General features: G+C 39.5%; 1 long non-coding RNA gene across 1 annotated transcript in view; it reads right to left on the bottom strand.

The window, feature by feature from the left end:
- The window catches only part of LOC123799173 (uncharacterized), a 318,345-nt gene that overhangs the window by 107,730 nt on the left and 193,423 nt on the right, over positions 1-17,192 (bottom strand). Inside the window, exon 6 of the long non-coding RNA XR_006781521.2 lies at positions 2,771-2,961. This is a non-coding gene — a long non-coding RNA (uncharacterized LOC123799173). The remainder of the gene's footprint in view (positions 1-2,770; positions 2,962-17,192) is intronic.

Genomic DNA, 17,192 nt, shown 5'->3' with positions numbered 1-17,192 from the left:
ATATTACAAGCTTTGGGATGTTGGAGTCTGGTGGCTAATGAGAGGAAAAGTCTTAAGGGGGAAGAACAGACCAAGAATATGGTACTGAGCTGGAATGTTAGGGAGGTACATGGTTAGAAAAGAAATTCACTATGATGACTAATGGTTAAGTCTTCTTGGGAGTAAGGACTGATGTTAAATTTTAGTTGTCTCTGTTGTACTGTGCAGTTATTTTTCCCTTCAAACACTGTGTGCCTACAAGTGAAGTCTGCATCACACAACAGCCTTCTATAATGGAACTTGGAGGAAATGAAGAATAAAGATTCTGGGCAGCACAGAGCAAAGCAGTCATAGAACACAGGAGCTGTAAGATCCAAGTCAGGTTGAAGAGGTGAAAAATTTAGCAGTTGGAAGAAATAACAGTGAGAGGTAAAATAGTAGAAACACAAGCCTCCCAAAGAATTCTTAGATTCTGAACTGTCTCCAAACTTCCAGCATTCTTAGTTTCCCTTTGGGAACTCCTCTTCTCCCAACTGGTAGGGCTACACACACATGGCCCTTCTTTTCCCATTCAGTGGAGGAGGGGCCTGTAACACAAAATGCTCAGTAAAGACCCCTCTACCCTCCTAAACACAAAATAGGTTCAGCTTGGGTGCCCAGCTCAATCACAGTCCAATGGAATGGGGAAGGAGTTATAACAGATGCTGGGAGTAAGAGGGTCTCTTTCCCAGAGCAAGTACATCAGTAAGAACTAAGGGCCATATAAGCCCAGAACTGCTGTTGGCCATCTTTTCTATCATGTGAAGACAGCATGCCTGAGAATGAAGCCAGTACAACAAAAAGCAAGTGCAAAAGGTAGAGAATGAGAGTCCTGGTGCCATCCTTTATGTCCACAGATCCAGCCATAACTGAAGCCCCATCCATACCTGGGGTCTGCAGACCCAGATGCCATAAAGTGTGCTGTCACAATGAAAAAAGTGCCTCCTCATATACTGAGTTCATGTCCATACCAATTTACCCCGTCTACTCTCTACAGCAGGAGTCAGCAAATTCTTTCTGTAAAGGGTGAAATAGTCAATATTTTAGGCTTTGTGGGCCATAAGGTCTCTGTTGCAACTACTTAGCTCTGTTGTTGTGGCATAGAAATAGCCATGGATGGGATGTAAAAATGAGCAGAACTATGTTCCAATAAAATTTTATTTACAAAAACAAGCTGGCAGCTCAGATTTCCTGCTTATGTTGTAGTTTACTGGCCCCTGCTCTATAGAAACCCTAGATGTACTAATGTAAACTTCAGAAATGGCCACTGAATTTGTGCTTCAAAAAATTCTATAAGGAAGAGATTTTATAGAGGTGGCTCTAAAGTCATTGACATGGTTAAAAAGGGATTTGGGGGGGTTGTTTATTTTTTTACTTCTATAGCTGACTAATATATGGATAACATAACAGATTCTGTAACATACGCAACATTTCCTCTCATCCACTCTATCTGTGAAGTCCAATACATGAAACACCCAGAGTTCATAAAACTTAGCTGGTAACACTGGACTTTTTAGGCCTACATACAGTGCAACTTTGAAAATTAGTTAACTAAGCAAAGAAATATTGACCACATCAGTAAAAAGCAATGCTCCTTCCACCACATTTGTGTATTACATTTTTGATGAAGACTGTTGCCATCCTGAGACACTACCAAGTTTTACTTATCCCTTTGCTGAGGGTCAATGAAAGCTTCCTTTCCAGCCTATTAGTTATTTCACTTTCTATTGTCATTATTCTCTAGAAGAGCTTTTCTCCTTCAAATAGTTGTTAGAACTTTGTGCTCCACTGATATAAGTGGACAAAACATTCACCAAGGTAGCTTCATGACTTTCTTGTGAAATGCAATCAGAATGGCCACCAGCAGCATGTATATAAATCAATTCAAAGACACCTCTGAGCACCAGCCATGATCAGAGAAAAATGAGGTTTACATGATCAGCCAGCAACAACCACAGAAAACACAGACACAAGGCTTAGCTCTGCCATCACCTAGCCATGCTGTGTACTGTTTTTCCATGAGTTCTGCAAGTTTCTGTTTGGATTACTTAGGGCTGAATCTGACCAAGTCCTAGAACTCTTGAGATGGCAGCCATCTCTCTGGTGGCCTCAAAATCCGGGTGGCTGATGCCTGGATGTGATGAGGCCTGGTTCCACAAATCATTATCCAGTGCAGCTAGTCTCCTAACTCACTGATGTTGAGTCTTTTCTGAGTTCAGGATCAAGACACATACATTCCCTCTAGACCAAGAAAATCGTACCTTATATCTTGTAGAACACCAGAGGCTGGTAGAAAGAGCTTAATCTCTAGGAATATGAAATGTTCATTGCATTCACTACCCTCAGGATGTAGGACCTCCAAAACCTTAAACCTACTCCCTTCCTAAAACCCAGGATCAAATCTCTCTCTCTCCAGCCCATCAGATCAGGCCCTAGCTGGCTTTTCTAGCAGGATCCTAGGATCCATGTGCTCTAAATTTCTTCTAGGACTTCCTGAATATAATCTCAGTTAGGAACTGTAACATTACTGATCGCATAAGAAAATTAATGAACGTGTCGAGAACATGCACATACCCCTCAAGTGGTAAATGGTAATAGAATACTGCTTGGCCATAGTACTGTGTTGTTGTTGTTCTAATGATCACAGATTATGCTTCTCCATACCTTGAATTTGGGTTGAGACATGTAACTTGCTTCGTCCAATGGGATGTAGGCAGACTTGATACAATAGAGATTGTACAATGTGACTTACCTTATTACACTTCTGTCATCATTATAAGAACTCCCACACTCAGGGCACCTGGGTGTCTCAGTCCGTTAAGTGTCCAACTCTTGATTTCAGCTCAGGTCATGATTTCAGGGTCATGAGATTGAGCCCCACATTGGGCTCCACGCCCAGCTTAAGATTTTCTCTCTCCCCAAGGTAGCCATAGCTCCATTGACCTGGAATTTAGAATGAACATAGGTGGAACAACCAGAGCTCAAACTGCAGTAAAAAGCCAAGCCCAGCCAATCTGCAAGTTGACATACAGCCACCCAGCTAGGCCAGCCTAGAACAGTCAACTGCCAGGCAAACTATTGACAGGTAAACAGGAATGACTGACTGCCATACAGTGATGTCAACTGTTTCCTCAAAGAAGTGAAAAAATAATAATAAAAATTAAATTTAAAGAATAAAAGACTGTTATTTTAAGCCAATGAGTTTGCAGTACTTTGTTATGCAGCATTATGGTAGTACTAAGTAAAGATACATCTACTACCACCGGAAATATTAACAGCACTGTCACTACTCCATCACCGCTATCATCATGACACAGACCCCAAGTCATGACAGCTATGTTTCTGCTGGGAAGACAGAAGACCCCATAACACCATAATGCCTAAGTGGAAGACATGAAAAGGAGATGCTGGAAAAAAGAAGACCCAAAGGCATTGCTTATCTAGCCCAGAAAGATGTGGAGGACCCACCTTGAAGGTAATGACTATCACTTCGAGAAAATCCTCTCAAATGAAGAGAGACAAGGAAACACACCCTATATTTTCTTTCCACTTTCCCCATGAAGTAACGAAATCAATTAAGTTTCTTTTTTAAAATGAAATGGTTACATTTCAAAAGGTCCTCACAGATGTGAGTGGGCATAACCATTGTAACAATAGCTGCTGATAGCAATAAGATGCAAATGCTGTCATTTATCAGGGTCCTGGACATTAAGCTTCCATGACTATTAAATGTAAACCCAGGCCCCTCATCCTTCCAATCAGCATTCGTTTTGAGGCTAATACTGATGCCTGCATATACATTTATTGACTTTTCCCTGAGAAGTTTCTTAAAAAAAAAAAAAAGGCAATGAAAAGAAAATGGCTTTTTGTTTGAATTTCCTTAAAGAGTCATTTGGTGAAGCAAGCATCATCAGCTCTGGTAAAGACGCAAAATTCATTTAAGTGATCTCTGACTGTTCTGAGAAATTGGAATCTGAAGCCTTGTAGCAAATTGTCTCAAACGGATCATGGAATGTGAAATGCATGTGATATAGGCAGGATTGCCTTTATGCCAATTCAGTGAAGAAAACAATTGCTGGTGCTTTTAATGCTCTAAGTTAAGGCTCTGCTCTCTGCCATCTTGATAGGAGAATAACCCCAAAGCTTGTGATAGATGCTGCAGGTAGGGTTCAGGAAGGTGAGGATGGTTGAAGGACACAGGAGCCTAGGAAGCAACCCAAGCATTACACAAACTCACCAAGACGATGTAAAAACATACTCTGATCATCTCACTCTTTGCCTCTTCCACTTACCTGCCTCTTCCTCCGGCTTCCAAAGAGGTGTCCAAGGACGTCAAGGAGACCAAACTGTACACCCAGTAATACTGACTAGTACATGCTGGCTTACCCTGGGTGCATCAAATCAATAAAAGTGCGTATCTCCTGGCATCTTTCCACCAACTCCTCCCCTTTCGTTTGGTTCCTTCTCCCTTGGAAATCTCATCTACTCCATAGCTAATGTCTGTCAAAACTCTAGTTCCAGCCTGACCTCTCTGTTGAGCAAAATCCCTATGTCCAACAACTAAAGTTAGTTATTTCACAAGCACCAAGCACTGACACTCAACATATATATTGATATATTTTTTCTCCTGCCTTCTATCATTAGGTAAAGGCATCAGCCCAAGCTAAGGGACCCAGAATCATTCTTTACTCTTCTCTTCTTTACACCCTCCTAACCAGTAGGATGCCAAGAGCTGCATTTTCTACTCTGCTAACCTACATCTGCCATTCTTTTCAGCCAACTTCCCATTCATTCATTCATCCAATATTTACTGAGTCCCTATTCTGTTCCAGGCTCTTTTCTAGGTGTTTTTCAGATACAGTAATGAATAAGCAGACCAAGAACCCTACCCTTGCAGAGTTACTTTTGAGTGTGTCAAGAGAAACAATAAACAATAAATAAATAAGAAAATTAGATGGCACGCTATGTAATTGTGGTGGTATTAGGGAAAACAAAGCTGAGTAAATGGATGGTAAATGGGCAAGTGGATGGGCTGTGCGGTGGAAGGGCAGGGTGCAGTGTTAGATACGGTGGGCAGGATAGACCTCTCTGTGAGGATGAAGTTTGAGCAAGGATTTGAAACAGCAAAGACTTAAGCAGGGAAACATTACTGTAATAATCCAGGCAAAAGGGATGAGGGCTTAGACCACTGATAGCAGGGAAGATAGTGAAGACGGTAGAGGCAATGGGATTTTAGGATTGGTCCAATATGGGGTATGAAAGAGCCAAGTCAAGGGCAACTCTAAAGTTTTGTGCTGACCAACTGAAAGGATGGAGTTACCACCAACTGACAGGAGGAAAGCTGGGAATAAAGCAGGTTTGGAAAAGGGAAAAATCACTAGTTCGGTCTTGGGCATGCAGAGTTTGAGATGTTTATTAGACATCTGAGCAGAGACACCAAGTAGGCAGTCGCATAAAATAGGCTAGAATTCAAGGGGGAGGTTTAGAGTGGAGACAGAACCAAGGTCCACATCATCGCTCACCTGCATTATTGCAATGATCTCATAATTGGGCTCCCTGCCTCCAATTTTCTATTTTCTACAATTGCCCTCCACATTTCTACAGACAAGAATCTCTGAAGCCAGAATCAATTCCATTTCTCACCTGATTAAAAACGTCTGATTTCCCATTCAATACCAAATTAAACACTGTTCCATAGTATGGCACTCAAGTCTGTATTTCAAGCTCTTTCTTATTAGCCCCAAACAAATGGAGATGGTACACGGGCCCCTAAACTAATCGATACTCTTGAATGTGTCAGGCAGCTTTGAGCATTTGTACATGTTCTCTGGATGTGGAATATCACTCCTCCCTTGTATTCCTGGTAAATGCACTCTTCCGTGAAGTCCTAATTCAAATGCTGCCTCCTTGCTAGTCCTTGCTCTGCACCTCCCAGAATTAATTGCTCTTCTTTCTGTCTTCCCATTGAGCTGTGAACATTCTTCCAGTGGTAATACTTACCATGTGGCAACACAGCTATCCATCTTAGACTAATCCACTGACTAGATGCTACTTTATTCACCTAAGTCAGTGGCTAGCACAGTGTCCAGCAAAAGTGCACAGAATTGCAATGAACCAAAAGAAATCCAACTGCCTTATCAATTGCACATGACATGGTAGCACAATATAGGAGCCTGGGGATGTGGGAAAAGGAGTGGGTAGTAATGTTCTCCATCACATGGGCAAACCAGAAGCTGTCAGTCAGGGTAGATGACTGTCCCTGGAGCCCACAGAAGATAAAAAGCTCTCTTTTCACTCGGTCCTACTGCAAGCCTGGCAGAGAAGAGCACCGGGGGTAACAGGCTTGAGTTCTAACAGTAGGGGTTTTGTTTAGGCATAAAGAATGTCCTCATTAAACCAAGAAATGAGATGGAACTTGCAGAGAAACATTAAGGGAAATAGAAAAATGTTCTCTAAATTCATCAGACGCCAGAGACCTCAGCAGGCACCTCAGTTCATCACACTTTGCTTCCCTCATATTTACAAAGCATCCACGGGACTGCTTCTGCAGTTTATTAATAGATACGCCTCCACCTCTGGATCCCCCCACACACCCTTTCTCCTGCCTTCTCTATGACAGTGTCACTGCTCACTTAGAACATCTGGAATAACTGCCTCCCAGCACTAGTTGAACCCCTCCTTCAAGGGTCTTTTGAAAACTTAGCACTTTTTAGATTAAAGCAAAACTCTTCTCTAGTTGAAAAGAAGAGATGAGAGAAAATGCTCCTAATCCCAATTGCAGAACAACTCCCACCTCCTCCCAGAGAAATAACCAGCCACAAAGTTCACTTTGTGTTCTTCTCTGGGATTTGGAGCTAATTCCTAATTATTATGAACATCAGAGGCCACAGGGAGGCTCTGAGTCCTGAATATCCTAAATAAGGCTCTTTGGGAGAAAATAAAAACAAGAGAGACTTAGGGATGTATTTATTCTTCAGTATGTTTTAGGTCTCAATTGCTTCTAAAGAAAATAGAGCAATTTTCAGGAATGCTCACACATGACTTTGATGCAAAAATAAATTTAAAATCTAAGATTCAAAAGGTCCAAAGAGAGACCACCCCATGAAACCAGGATATTCGTTTTGTTCACGATACTATTCCCAGCCTTCAGAACAGTGCCTGGCAAAGTAAGTACACCATAAACCCATTTAATAAACAATGAATCACAGGACTTAAAACTCAGGGGCAAATGGAAGGATGAGAAGTCAAAGATCAGATGCTACAGTAAGGAGCCAAGCAGTCATTGTACATTTTAACCTGATGAAACTCAAAAATATATATAAATGAGAAATGATAAGGTGTCCTTCCAGCATCTAACAGTTTTTGTGTCCAATACGTGTACAAGTAGAGAAGCCAAGACTAATGGAATAATTCAGCCAAATATTTACCCAGGGTAGGAATCTCAAATACCCCAGCCTTCTCTTCTTCCCCCTCTCCCCCCACCCTCCTTTACCCTGTCCCTCCCCATCCCCCCAACAGTCCTGTTTGCATCTCTTTGCCGAGTCCTCTTTTATCTCTTTATCTATTATGGTTTGCATCTCTGTGGTGAGTCCTCTTTTTATCTCTTCTGCAATTGTCTCCCGCCATTCTGCCTCCAGTTGCTCTGGAGCACACTTTCTTTCTACCCTACTGCCCAAATGACCCTTCTAAATCACCTGACCAGATTTTTTTCTTCCTTATAGACTATAATGTCTCCTCCTTGTCAAAAGCACTATAGTTAGTCATGCTTGGGTGGCATTCAAGACTTCACCAGCTTCACCTCCAGCTAACACTGAGCACACCCTGTCCTATATGTGAACTATCGTATGTCCCTCTCCCCACTGCCTGCTTGGCAAGCCCCTACTCATATTTCAAGGACCAAATGTCTTAGGGATTCCATCGTAAGTAAAAAGATTTTAAAAAATAAACCCTTACACCATCCAGCATGACTAGAAGGAGAAAGCCATCGTATGCATTTTCCTAAAAGTCTGAAGGAATTCCTGGTGAAAATGAACAAGAACAAAACAATATGTATGCTTTCAGTCCCTAGCAGGGGTGAATCCCACATTTCTGTAGTTAGCTAACATGTATGTGGCCAGAGTATCTTAGGAGCAAGTAGCTAAGTGGCACTCTGGAAGTCATTGCTGCTTAATCTATTTAGGCATCTTATTTGTCTTTGATTTTGTGATTTCTTAATTGTTTCATTTCCTGCAAGGACTGAGGCTCCTAATTACTGCCATCTTTATGGATTAAAATAATATATTCTCCCTCTCCAACAGTGAGGGTTAGAATAATTTAGGACCACGTAATATTATGAGCAGTTTGGAATTCATTTCATTGAATTTGTTTACTCTCGTGGAATTAAAGACAAGAACTTTCAGCAAGACAATAAACTCAACATTTAGCGATACATCTCTTTCTATCCCAGAGGCCACATGCCAAGGATGATGGCCATGTTTGGAGACAGTCCAATTATAAGTTCTTTTCTCAGTGTTGGGAGAGACTGTCCTCAATCATGGACGACACAAAAAGTCAATAAAAGAAACTTCCAAAGGATATGAAAAGGCCACTGTAGGGCTCAGCAAAAATAAGTGGAAAGAAGTAAAACTTACTGCAAAAGCCTTTTTTTTTTTTTAAAGGTAATCAAAATACAGTTTCAGGAGACTAAAAACATACACCCTTTTTTAGTCTGAATTCCAAGCCTTCTAAGGTAATTAGTAATATTAAGTATGCAATGCAAAAACAGAAGACAAAAAAAAAACATTTTTTAATTTCTTCTAAGTTTCAAAGAATTTGCAAGAGAAGAACTAGTAGATGGAAGGGGTAAGTCTTATGATTAGAAAAATATTGTGAATGGTAATGATAAAATAGTAACTTTTCTTTAATACACTCTGCTTATAGAAGGAAGAAGATACAGAAAATAATTCTCTCTTATGTGAATAAAATGTAAGCATGCCTGGGAATCTGAGCTCTTTCTAGAGATAAGCAGGTGGAAACCCCACACGAGGTTCTTAGAAATTGGGGGACACTCCTGACCCTAGTGAAAGCCACAGAGAAACCTCGAGACCTTTACTTTTCAAGTACAGAACAAAACCACATTAAATCCACACCAACTTAATGCAAACTTTGCTACATTAAGCAATGATGGGGACCAGTTGAATCATGGTAAGAGCAATAGCGGTTTGTATATAATGCTTTCATCCTTGAGATCATGTTCAAATCAAAAGGCTGGGATAAAATAGGCCTCACCTGGCATTCTGAAAGCCATTAAGATAAAGCCAAGAGAGGAACAGGGGCACAGAATAAACCAATAGTGGCTTCTTCAAAAGTTTCACGTGTGAGATTTAATGTGCCCCATGTGAGACTGAACCTTCATGAGGTTGGGTCAAGACCATATTTCGGTTACCAGTCAGGTTTCATGTAGCATGTTTACTATCACAGGATGCATTTTCCTGTATTCTCCTTAGGATCATAAATGTTAGAAACCCTGAAGACTCAACAACAACAACAACAACAAAAGCAAAACATAAAATTCTTGAGACCTAATAAATGAAGTCAGTGAAAATTTAAGGTATAAAGATTAGTTACATTTCTATACACAAGCAGTGAACTTTGTGAAAAGGAAATGAAGAAAACAATCCCGATAGCATTCACAATAGCAACAAAAAGGAAAAAATTTACTGAGGAATAAATTTAACCGAAGAGGTGAAAGACTTGAATGTTGGAAATTAGAAAACACCGATGATGGAAATAAAAGAAGACACAAACAAATGAAAAGACAGCCCCTGTTCATGGATTGGAAGATTACTGATAAAATGTCTATATTAACCTAAGCAATCTACAGATTCAGTGTGATCCCTATGAAAATCCCAATGGCATTCTTTACAAAAACAGAAAAAAAAAAAAAGTCCTTAAATAAGTAAATAAAAGCCAAAGCAATCTTGAACAAGAATGACAAAGCTCAAGACCATCGTATTTATGGGATTTAAAATGCAGTATAGACATCCAAATTGGAAAAGCAGAATTACAACTGGTTCTTTTGGCAGATGGCAGGGTACTAAGGAAGGCCTGAAGAATCCACCAAAAAACTACTAAAACTAATAGATGAAATTCAGTTAAGTTACGAGATACAAAATTAATACACATAAATCTGTTGGACATTTATACAATAATGAGCTATCGAAAGAGAAATTAAGAAAATAATCCTGCTGACAGTTGAATCAAAAAAGAACAAAATACCTAGGAATAAATTTAACCAAGAGATCAAAGATCTGTACTCTGAAGAATAAGATATTGTTGAAAGAACCTGAAGATAACACAAATAAATGGAAAGAAGTACCATGCTGATAGACATAAGAATTTATATTGTTAAGTTGTCCATACCACCAAAAGCAATGTACAGATTCAATGCAATCCATATCAATATACCAATAGCATTTTTCACTGAAATAGAAAAAATAATCCTAAAATTTGTATGAAACCACAGAAGGTCCCAAATATCCAAAGCAATCTTGATAAAAAAGAACAGAGCTTCAGTTATCATGTTCCCTGATTTCAAACTATACTAACAAAGCTACAGTAATCAAAACAGTATGGCACTGGCACAAAAACAGACATACAGATTAATGCAACAGAAGAGAGAATACAGAAATAAACCCACAATTATAGTCAATCTTCAACAAAAGAGGCAAAAATAGGGAAAAGACAGTGGGAAAAGTGGTAAGACACATGCAAAAAGAGTAAAACTGGATCACTTTCTTTTTTTTATAAAAATTTTTTATTATGTTATGTTAGTCACTATATAGTACATCCCAAGTTTTTGATGTAAAGTTCCATGATTCATTACTTGCATATAACACCCAGTGCACCATGCAATACGTGCCCTCCTTAATACCCATCACCAGCTTATCCCGATCCCCCACCCCCCCCCACCCCTCTAAAGCCCTCAGTTTGTTTCCCAGAGTCCACAGTCTCTCATAGTTCATTCCCCCTTCTTTTTACCCCCCCTTCCTTCTTCCCTTTCGTCTCCTACCGATCTTCCTACTTTTTATGTTCCATAAATGAGTGAAACCATATGATAATTGTCTTTCTCTGCTTGACTTACTTCGCTTAGCATTATCTCCTCCAGTCCCGTCCATGTTGCTGCAAATGTTGTGAAATCGTTCTTTTGATGGCTGAGTAATATTCCATTATATATATGGACCACATCTTCTTAATCCAGTCATCTGTTGAAGGGCATCTTGGCTCCTCCCACAATTTGGCTATTGTGGACAACGCTGCTATGAATATTGGGGTGCATATGGCCCTTCTCTTCACTACGTCTGTATCTTCAGGGTAAATACCCAGTAGTGCAATGGCTGGATCATAGGGTAGCTCTATTTTTAACTTTTTAAGGGACCTCCACACTGTTTCCAAAGTGGCTGTACCAACTTACATCCCTACCAACAGTGTAAGAGGGATCCCCTTTCTCCACATTCTCTCCAACATTTATTGTTTCCTGCCTTGTCAATTTTTGCCATTCTAACTGGCGTAAGGTGGTATCTCAATGTGGTTTTGATTTGAATTTCCCTGATGGCTAATGATTTTGAACATTTTTTCATGTGTCTGTTAGACATTTGTACGTCTTCATTGGAAAAGTGTTTGTTCATATCTTCTGCCCATTTTTTGATTTGATTATTTGTTTCCCATGTATTGAGTTTGAGAAGTTCTTTGTAGATCTTGGACACTAATCTTTTATCTGTAGTGTCATTTGCAATATCTTCTCCCATTCCGTGCGCTGCCTCTTAGTTTTTTTGACTGTTTCCTTGGCTGTGCAGAAGCTTTTTATCTTGATGAAGTCCCGCAAGTTCATTTTTTCTTTTGTTTCTCTTGCCTTTGGAGATGTGTCATGAAAAAAGTTGCTGTGGCCGATGTCAAAGAGGTTGAAGCCTATGTTCTCCTCTAGGATCACTTTCTTAAACCATATACAAAAATAAACTCAAAATAGATGGAAGAGTCAAATCTAAGACTTGAAACCATTAAACTCCTTGAAGAAAACACAGGCAGTAAGCTCTTGGACATTGATCTAAACAATAATTTTTTAGATCTGTCTCCTCAGGCAAGGGCAACAAAAGCAAAAACAAACATATGCAACTTCATCAAACTGAAAAGCTGTTGCATAATGAAGGAAACCACTGACAAAGCCAAAAGGTAGCTTACCGAATATGAGAAGATATTTGCAAAATATATACATATAACTGATAAGCAATTAACATCTAAAATTTATAAAGAATTCCCACAACTCAGTGTCAAAAAAAATCCAAATAAAAAATTGGGCATGGGACCAGAAGAGACATATCTCTGAAGACAGATGGCCAACAGACACATGAAAAGACACTCAACATCACTATCAGGGAAATGCAAATCAAAATCACAATGAGCTATCACCTTACACCTGTAAGATATGGCTATTACCAAAAAGACATGGGATTGAGCTCCCCACCAGCTCCACACTCAGCATGGAGTCTGCTTGTCACTCTCTCTCTGCTCCTCCCCTTACTCATGCAATCTGTCAAATAAAATCTTTTTCAAAAAAAGACAAGAAATAAGTGTTGGTAAGCATATGGGGGAAAAAAGGAACCCCTGTTCACTGTTGCTGTGAATGCAAAATGCTATATTCACTAGTCAGTAGTATGAAGGTTCCTCAAAAAATTAAAAATAGAACTACCATATACTCCAGCAATTCTGCTGGTGGGTATTTAGCTGAAGAAACAGAAAACACTAATTTGAAAAGATTTATGCATGCCTATGTTCACTGCAGTATTGTTTAAAATAGCTAAGATATGGAAGCAATCTAAGCATCTATCAACAGGTGAGTAAATAAAGAAGACATGGTATATACATACAATGCAGTACTACCCAGACATAAAGAAAATGAAATATCTTGCCATTCACAACAACATGGATGGACCTAAAGGGCATTATGCTAAGTAAGATGTCAGAAAGAAAAAGATAAATACCCTATAATTTCATTTATGCGTGGAACCTAAAAAGCAAAACAAACAAAACATAATAGATTCATAGACACAGAGAACAATCTGGTGGTTTCCAGAGGAGAGGGGATTGGGGAGATGAGCTAAATAGGGGAAGGGGATTACAAGGCAGAAACTTTAATTATAAAATAAGTAAGACAGAGGGATGCAATGCACAGCATAGGGAATATAGTTAATATTTTAACAACTTTGTATATTGACAGGAGGTAACTAGATTTATTGTGATCATCACTTCATAATCCATGTAAATGTTGCATCACAATGTTGTACACCTGAAACTAATACAACATTGCTGGTCAATTATACTTCAATGTACACATATATGTGCTACAGTAATCAAAACAGTATGGAAATGGCAAAAAAGCTGACACGCAGGCCAATGAACAGACTAGAAAGCCCAGAAATAAATTCATGCATCTACAGCCAAACAATTTTCAACAAGACATCAAGAATACACAATGGAAAAAAGATAGTCTCTTAAATAAGTGGTGTTGGAGAAACTAGATATTCACATGCAGAATGAGACTGGACCTTTATCTCACACATATACAAAAAATCAGTTCAAATGGACTGATGACTTAAACAGGAGATCTGAAACCATAAAACTACTAGAAAAAAATGCAGGGGGAAACTTCTCCACATTATTCTTTATTCAACAGTTATTTACTGAGACCTTGGCTAGACCCTGGAGATACTAAAAAAAAAAAAAAAAAAAAAAAAAAAGATCTAGTCACAGACTTCATTGAAATCAGGGTCTAGCTAGGGTAAGACTGAAGTTAGAAGGTAGCAAATGCTAAAAACTCTTCTGGTGAGAAAAGGTGATCATTTGAAAGAGTCTATTCCCGTATTATAAAATTGCTAAAATCACTCATTTCTGTTACTCGAACTGAAGGAAATTATACATAAGGTACACAGATGGTTATGCTAATCCTCCAGCTGGGAGCAATGGGAAAAGCTATTTTAGGGAGAGTAGTCATAGAAGGCTTCTTGGAGGACAGGACATTTAAGGTGAGCCAGAGATCAAAAAGGATCAGTTTTGGGATTGTGATGAGATTTAACTACAACATTACCACAGAATTTCTAAATTACTTAAGAAAGATATCCTTTCCTAAGTACGTATTGGACACCCCTTCCCTTCACTTTCAGCCTCCCTTTGTCCCCATACATCTCCTTAGATTGAGGTGTCCCTCTTGTCAGGGAAGTAACAGTCCCATTAAATGTTAGAGACTTGATGTATTCATCGCCCAGGAGTTCCTACACTTCTTAACACTTCCAGCAAGACACAAAAAAGTGAATGTAAGTAGTATTCACACATGTGTGTAAAATTTAAAAAGTGAGGGTTGATACATACAAATGTTTATATATGCGTGCAATATCTGAAAAAATACACAAAGACACTGACAACCATGGTTGATTCTGGGGGAAGAAACTGAAAAATCTTAGGATCCACTGTGAAAGCGGAGACTTCCTTTTCACTGGCTACCCATTTGTAATGTGTAGCTGTTGCTGTCTGTTGCTGACCACGTCCATGACCGTTTCTCAATTTTAAACTAAGAAAAAAGAAAAGAAAAAAGAAAAAGAAAAAGAAAACCCAAAGCAAGACAGTTGCCCTAATGCCAATGCAAAGAATGACAAATGGTGAACTGACAACATTGAGGCATAGGGTGGGAAAGTTATTTGAGGACCTGTAAGGCTTCCCTTGGAAGTTGCATCGTTCTTCTGTCTGTTAGGAGTAGCTTGACCCAGTGCTGGCAAGATGGCTTTATTACACCATGTTTAAGTCCATTTATACATAAGATGCTATCTTAGTCAGCTTGGATTGCCTGACAAAATAACAAAGACCGAGCAACTTAACAATGAAAACTTATTTTCTCACAGTTTTGGAGGCTGGAAGTGCAAGATCAAAGAGGCAGCATTGTCAGCCCCTGTTAAAAGCACTCTTCCTGGCTTGCTGACAAACACCACGCACTGTGTCCTCCCATGATGAGCAGAGACACAGCAAGCTTTCTGGAGTCTCTTCTTAAAAGGACACTAATCTTATCAGATCGGGGCCCCAACCTCATGACTTCACTAACCCTAATTACCTGAGGCCCCACCTCCAAATACCATCACATTTCTGGTGAGAGCTTCCACATATGAATTTTAGGGGAGGCACAATTCAGTACTTAGCAGATACATATGTGTGTTAAGATGCATCTTAAGATAAATATTTGAGCCCATCAAGCACGTTTATTTTGTAAATATGGGTCTAGTAGAGAGAGCTCCTCTTAAAGAACACTCTATGTACTTTTATGCCAAACCTTTTATCAGAAATGAGTATAGATGGAGGGTTAAGTATGGAACCTGGCAGGAGAAAATGCTTTGCCCTTCGTACCCAGAAAGACACAGAGTGGAAGCCAAGTAGGCTCATTAAGAAAGTACAAAGAGGGTAATAAGGAAAGCCTTACTGCCACCTGCTCCCATTTCTCCTTATATCACAGGGTACAAAACTACCCTATAAAACTAAGTAAAACACCATCTGTGCTGTTGCTTCTGGAAATTGCTTAATTGATAGTACACCAGGAAACAAAGTGAAGTGAGCTTCTAATTCACTCAGCTCAGTCCCACCTCAGGAGTCTCAAAGATACAGGGAACGTGTATTATGCTTAATTTAGAAGTTTAGACTCTTCTTCCTGCATCAGATTTGATTACCTAACCTTTGAAATATCTCACTGCATTTATGAACCCATCTCGCGAACACACAGCCTTGGTTACAATGTGGCTTGCAAAATCATCACTGCCTGGAGCCTTTCTATTTCTCGCAGTGCCAGCAGATAGAACACTGAAGGAATTATGTATTTCCCTTAACACATTTTCCTGTAGTTCCATAAAGGTCCATTTTGCAAGAAAGGCAACATGTGTTTTCAGAGAATGGAAGGCAAAGTTACACGCAAAGAGAAATTAACAGGATGACAACTATCTAGAAAACCAAATACAAGCTTGTTTTATTGCAACTCACTCCTGAATTCCATTGAAACCTACAGGCCCGAGATCAATACTCAATCAGCCAAGGCGGTCTCAACACCTTGAGAATCAACTGGCAACGTGCCACCCTCTTATACAATAGGGAGCTACTGACCCAGGCGGTGCCTGCAGCAGATATGGCCACGTTCCCCACATTCCCCTCGGGTAATCTGGACCTTCCTGATAACCCATGCTTGGCAGCCAGAAAGATCTCTTATCAGTTCATTATCTGCCAAAGAGAGAATTCTTTAACAGCACAATTGGTGCTTCAAAATATACACCAAGTCATTCAAACTAAGTTTTGAGACCCTTAGAATTGTAAGGTTCTTCGATTGATTCTATTCTGCAAAGTACTTACTTCAATCTATGGCTCTGCTACCAAGCAAATGAATATTTTGATTCCTGATTTAGAAAATCATCTCAAGGGCTTTAAATCTTCAGCTTCAGGAAGAGGTGATGTCTTTTTCTTTCCCACAGGCCTGTTTCTATTTGCAGCTATTCTGGCTTTCAATGAGGCTTACCACGGCAGCATTTTTTTTTTTTTAATTAGAAAATAAGGCAAAAAAAAAAAAATCACAGTATTAAATACTGTAACCCAAGTTTGCAGGACAATAACCACTACCTTGTAGGTTGCTTACTAAAATCCAAATGCTTTATGTATGTCCACTCATTTCATCCTCACAGCCACCATTTTTACAGACGAGGGAACTGAGGCACAGATAAAGTAACTTAGCCAAAGTAGAGGGTGCAGGGGCATTTCAAAGGAGGCTTCTGATCAGTTTTAACCCAAACACTTGAAGAGGTTTTTTTTTTTTGAGGGGGGGTAAAAAAAAAAAAACCACTCCCTCAGAAAACAAAATATAATTGAACACGGTATCCCTGAAATTCTTAATGCTCTTATGTAAGTACAGTGAAGACACCCCTCCCCTACCCACCCTACGTAGCTGTGTCCGGTAACCTGGTGTCCTTACACAAAGTAGATACTGAGTGAATGGTGCCTGAAGGAGGGAAGAGGTATGGAGGGAAGAAGTTTTTTCTAAATTACTACAGTCTCTGCGAAGTCCCTACCACGGACATGGCCTCTGATGACAAAGAAACAAAAATGGTGTCTTCTCAAGGCTT

This window comes from Ursus americanus, chromosome 14, assembly GCF_024610735.1.
Source record: "Ursus americanus isolate L20-20 chromosome 14, mUrsAme1.1.p, whole genome shotgun sequence".
In the NCBI taxonomy this organism is placed as follows: Eukaryota; Metazoa; Chordata; class Mammalia; order Carnivora; family Ursidae; genus Ursus; species Ursus americanus.
Note: the sequence above shows the minus strand (reverse complement) of the source record. Positions and strands in the feature narration are given on the sequence as shown.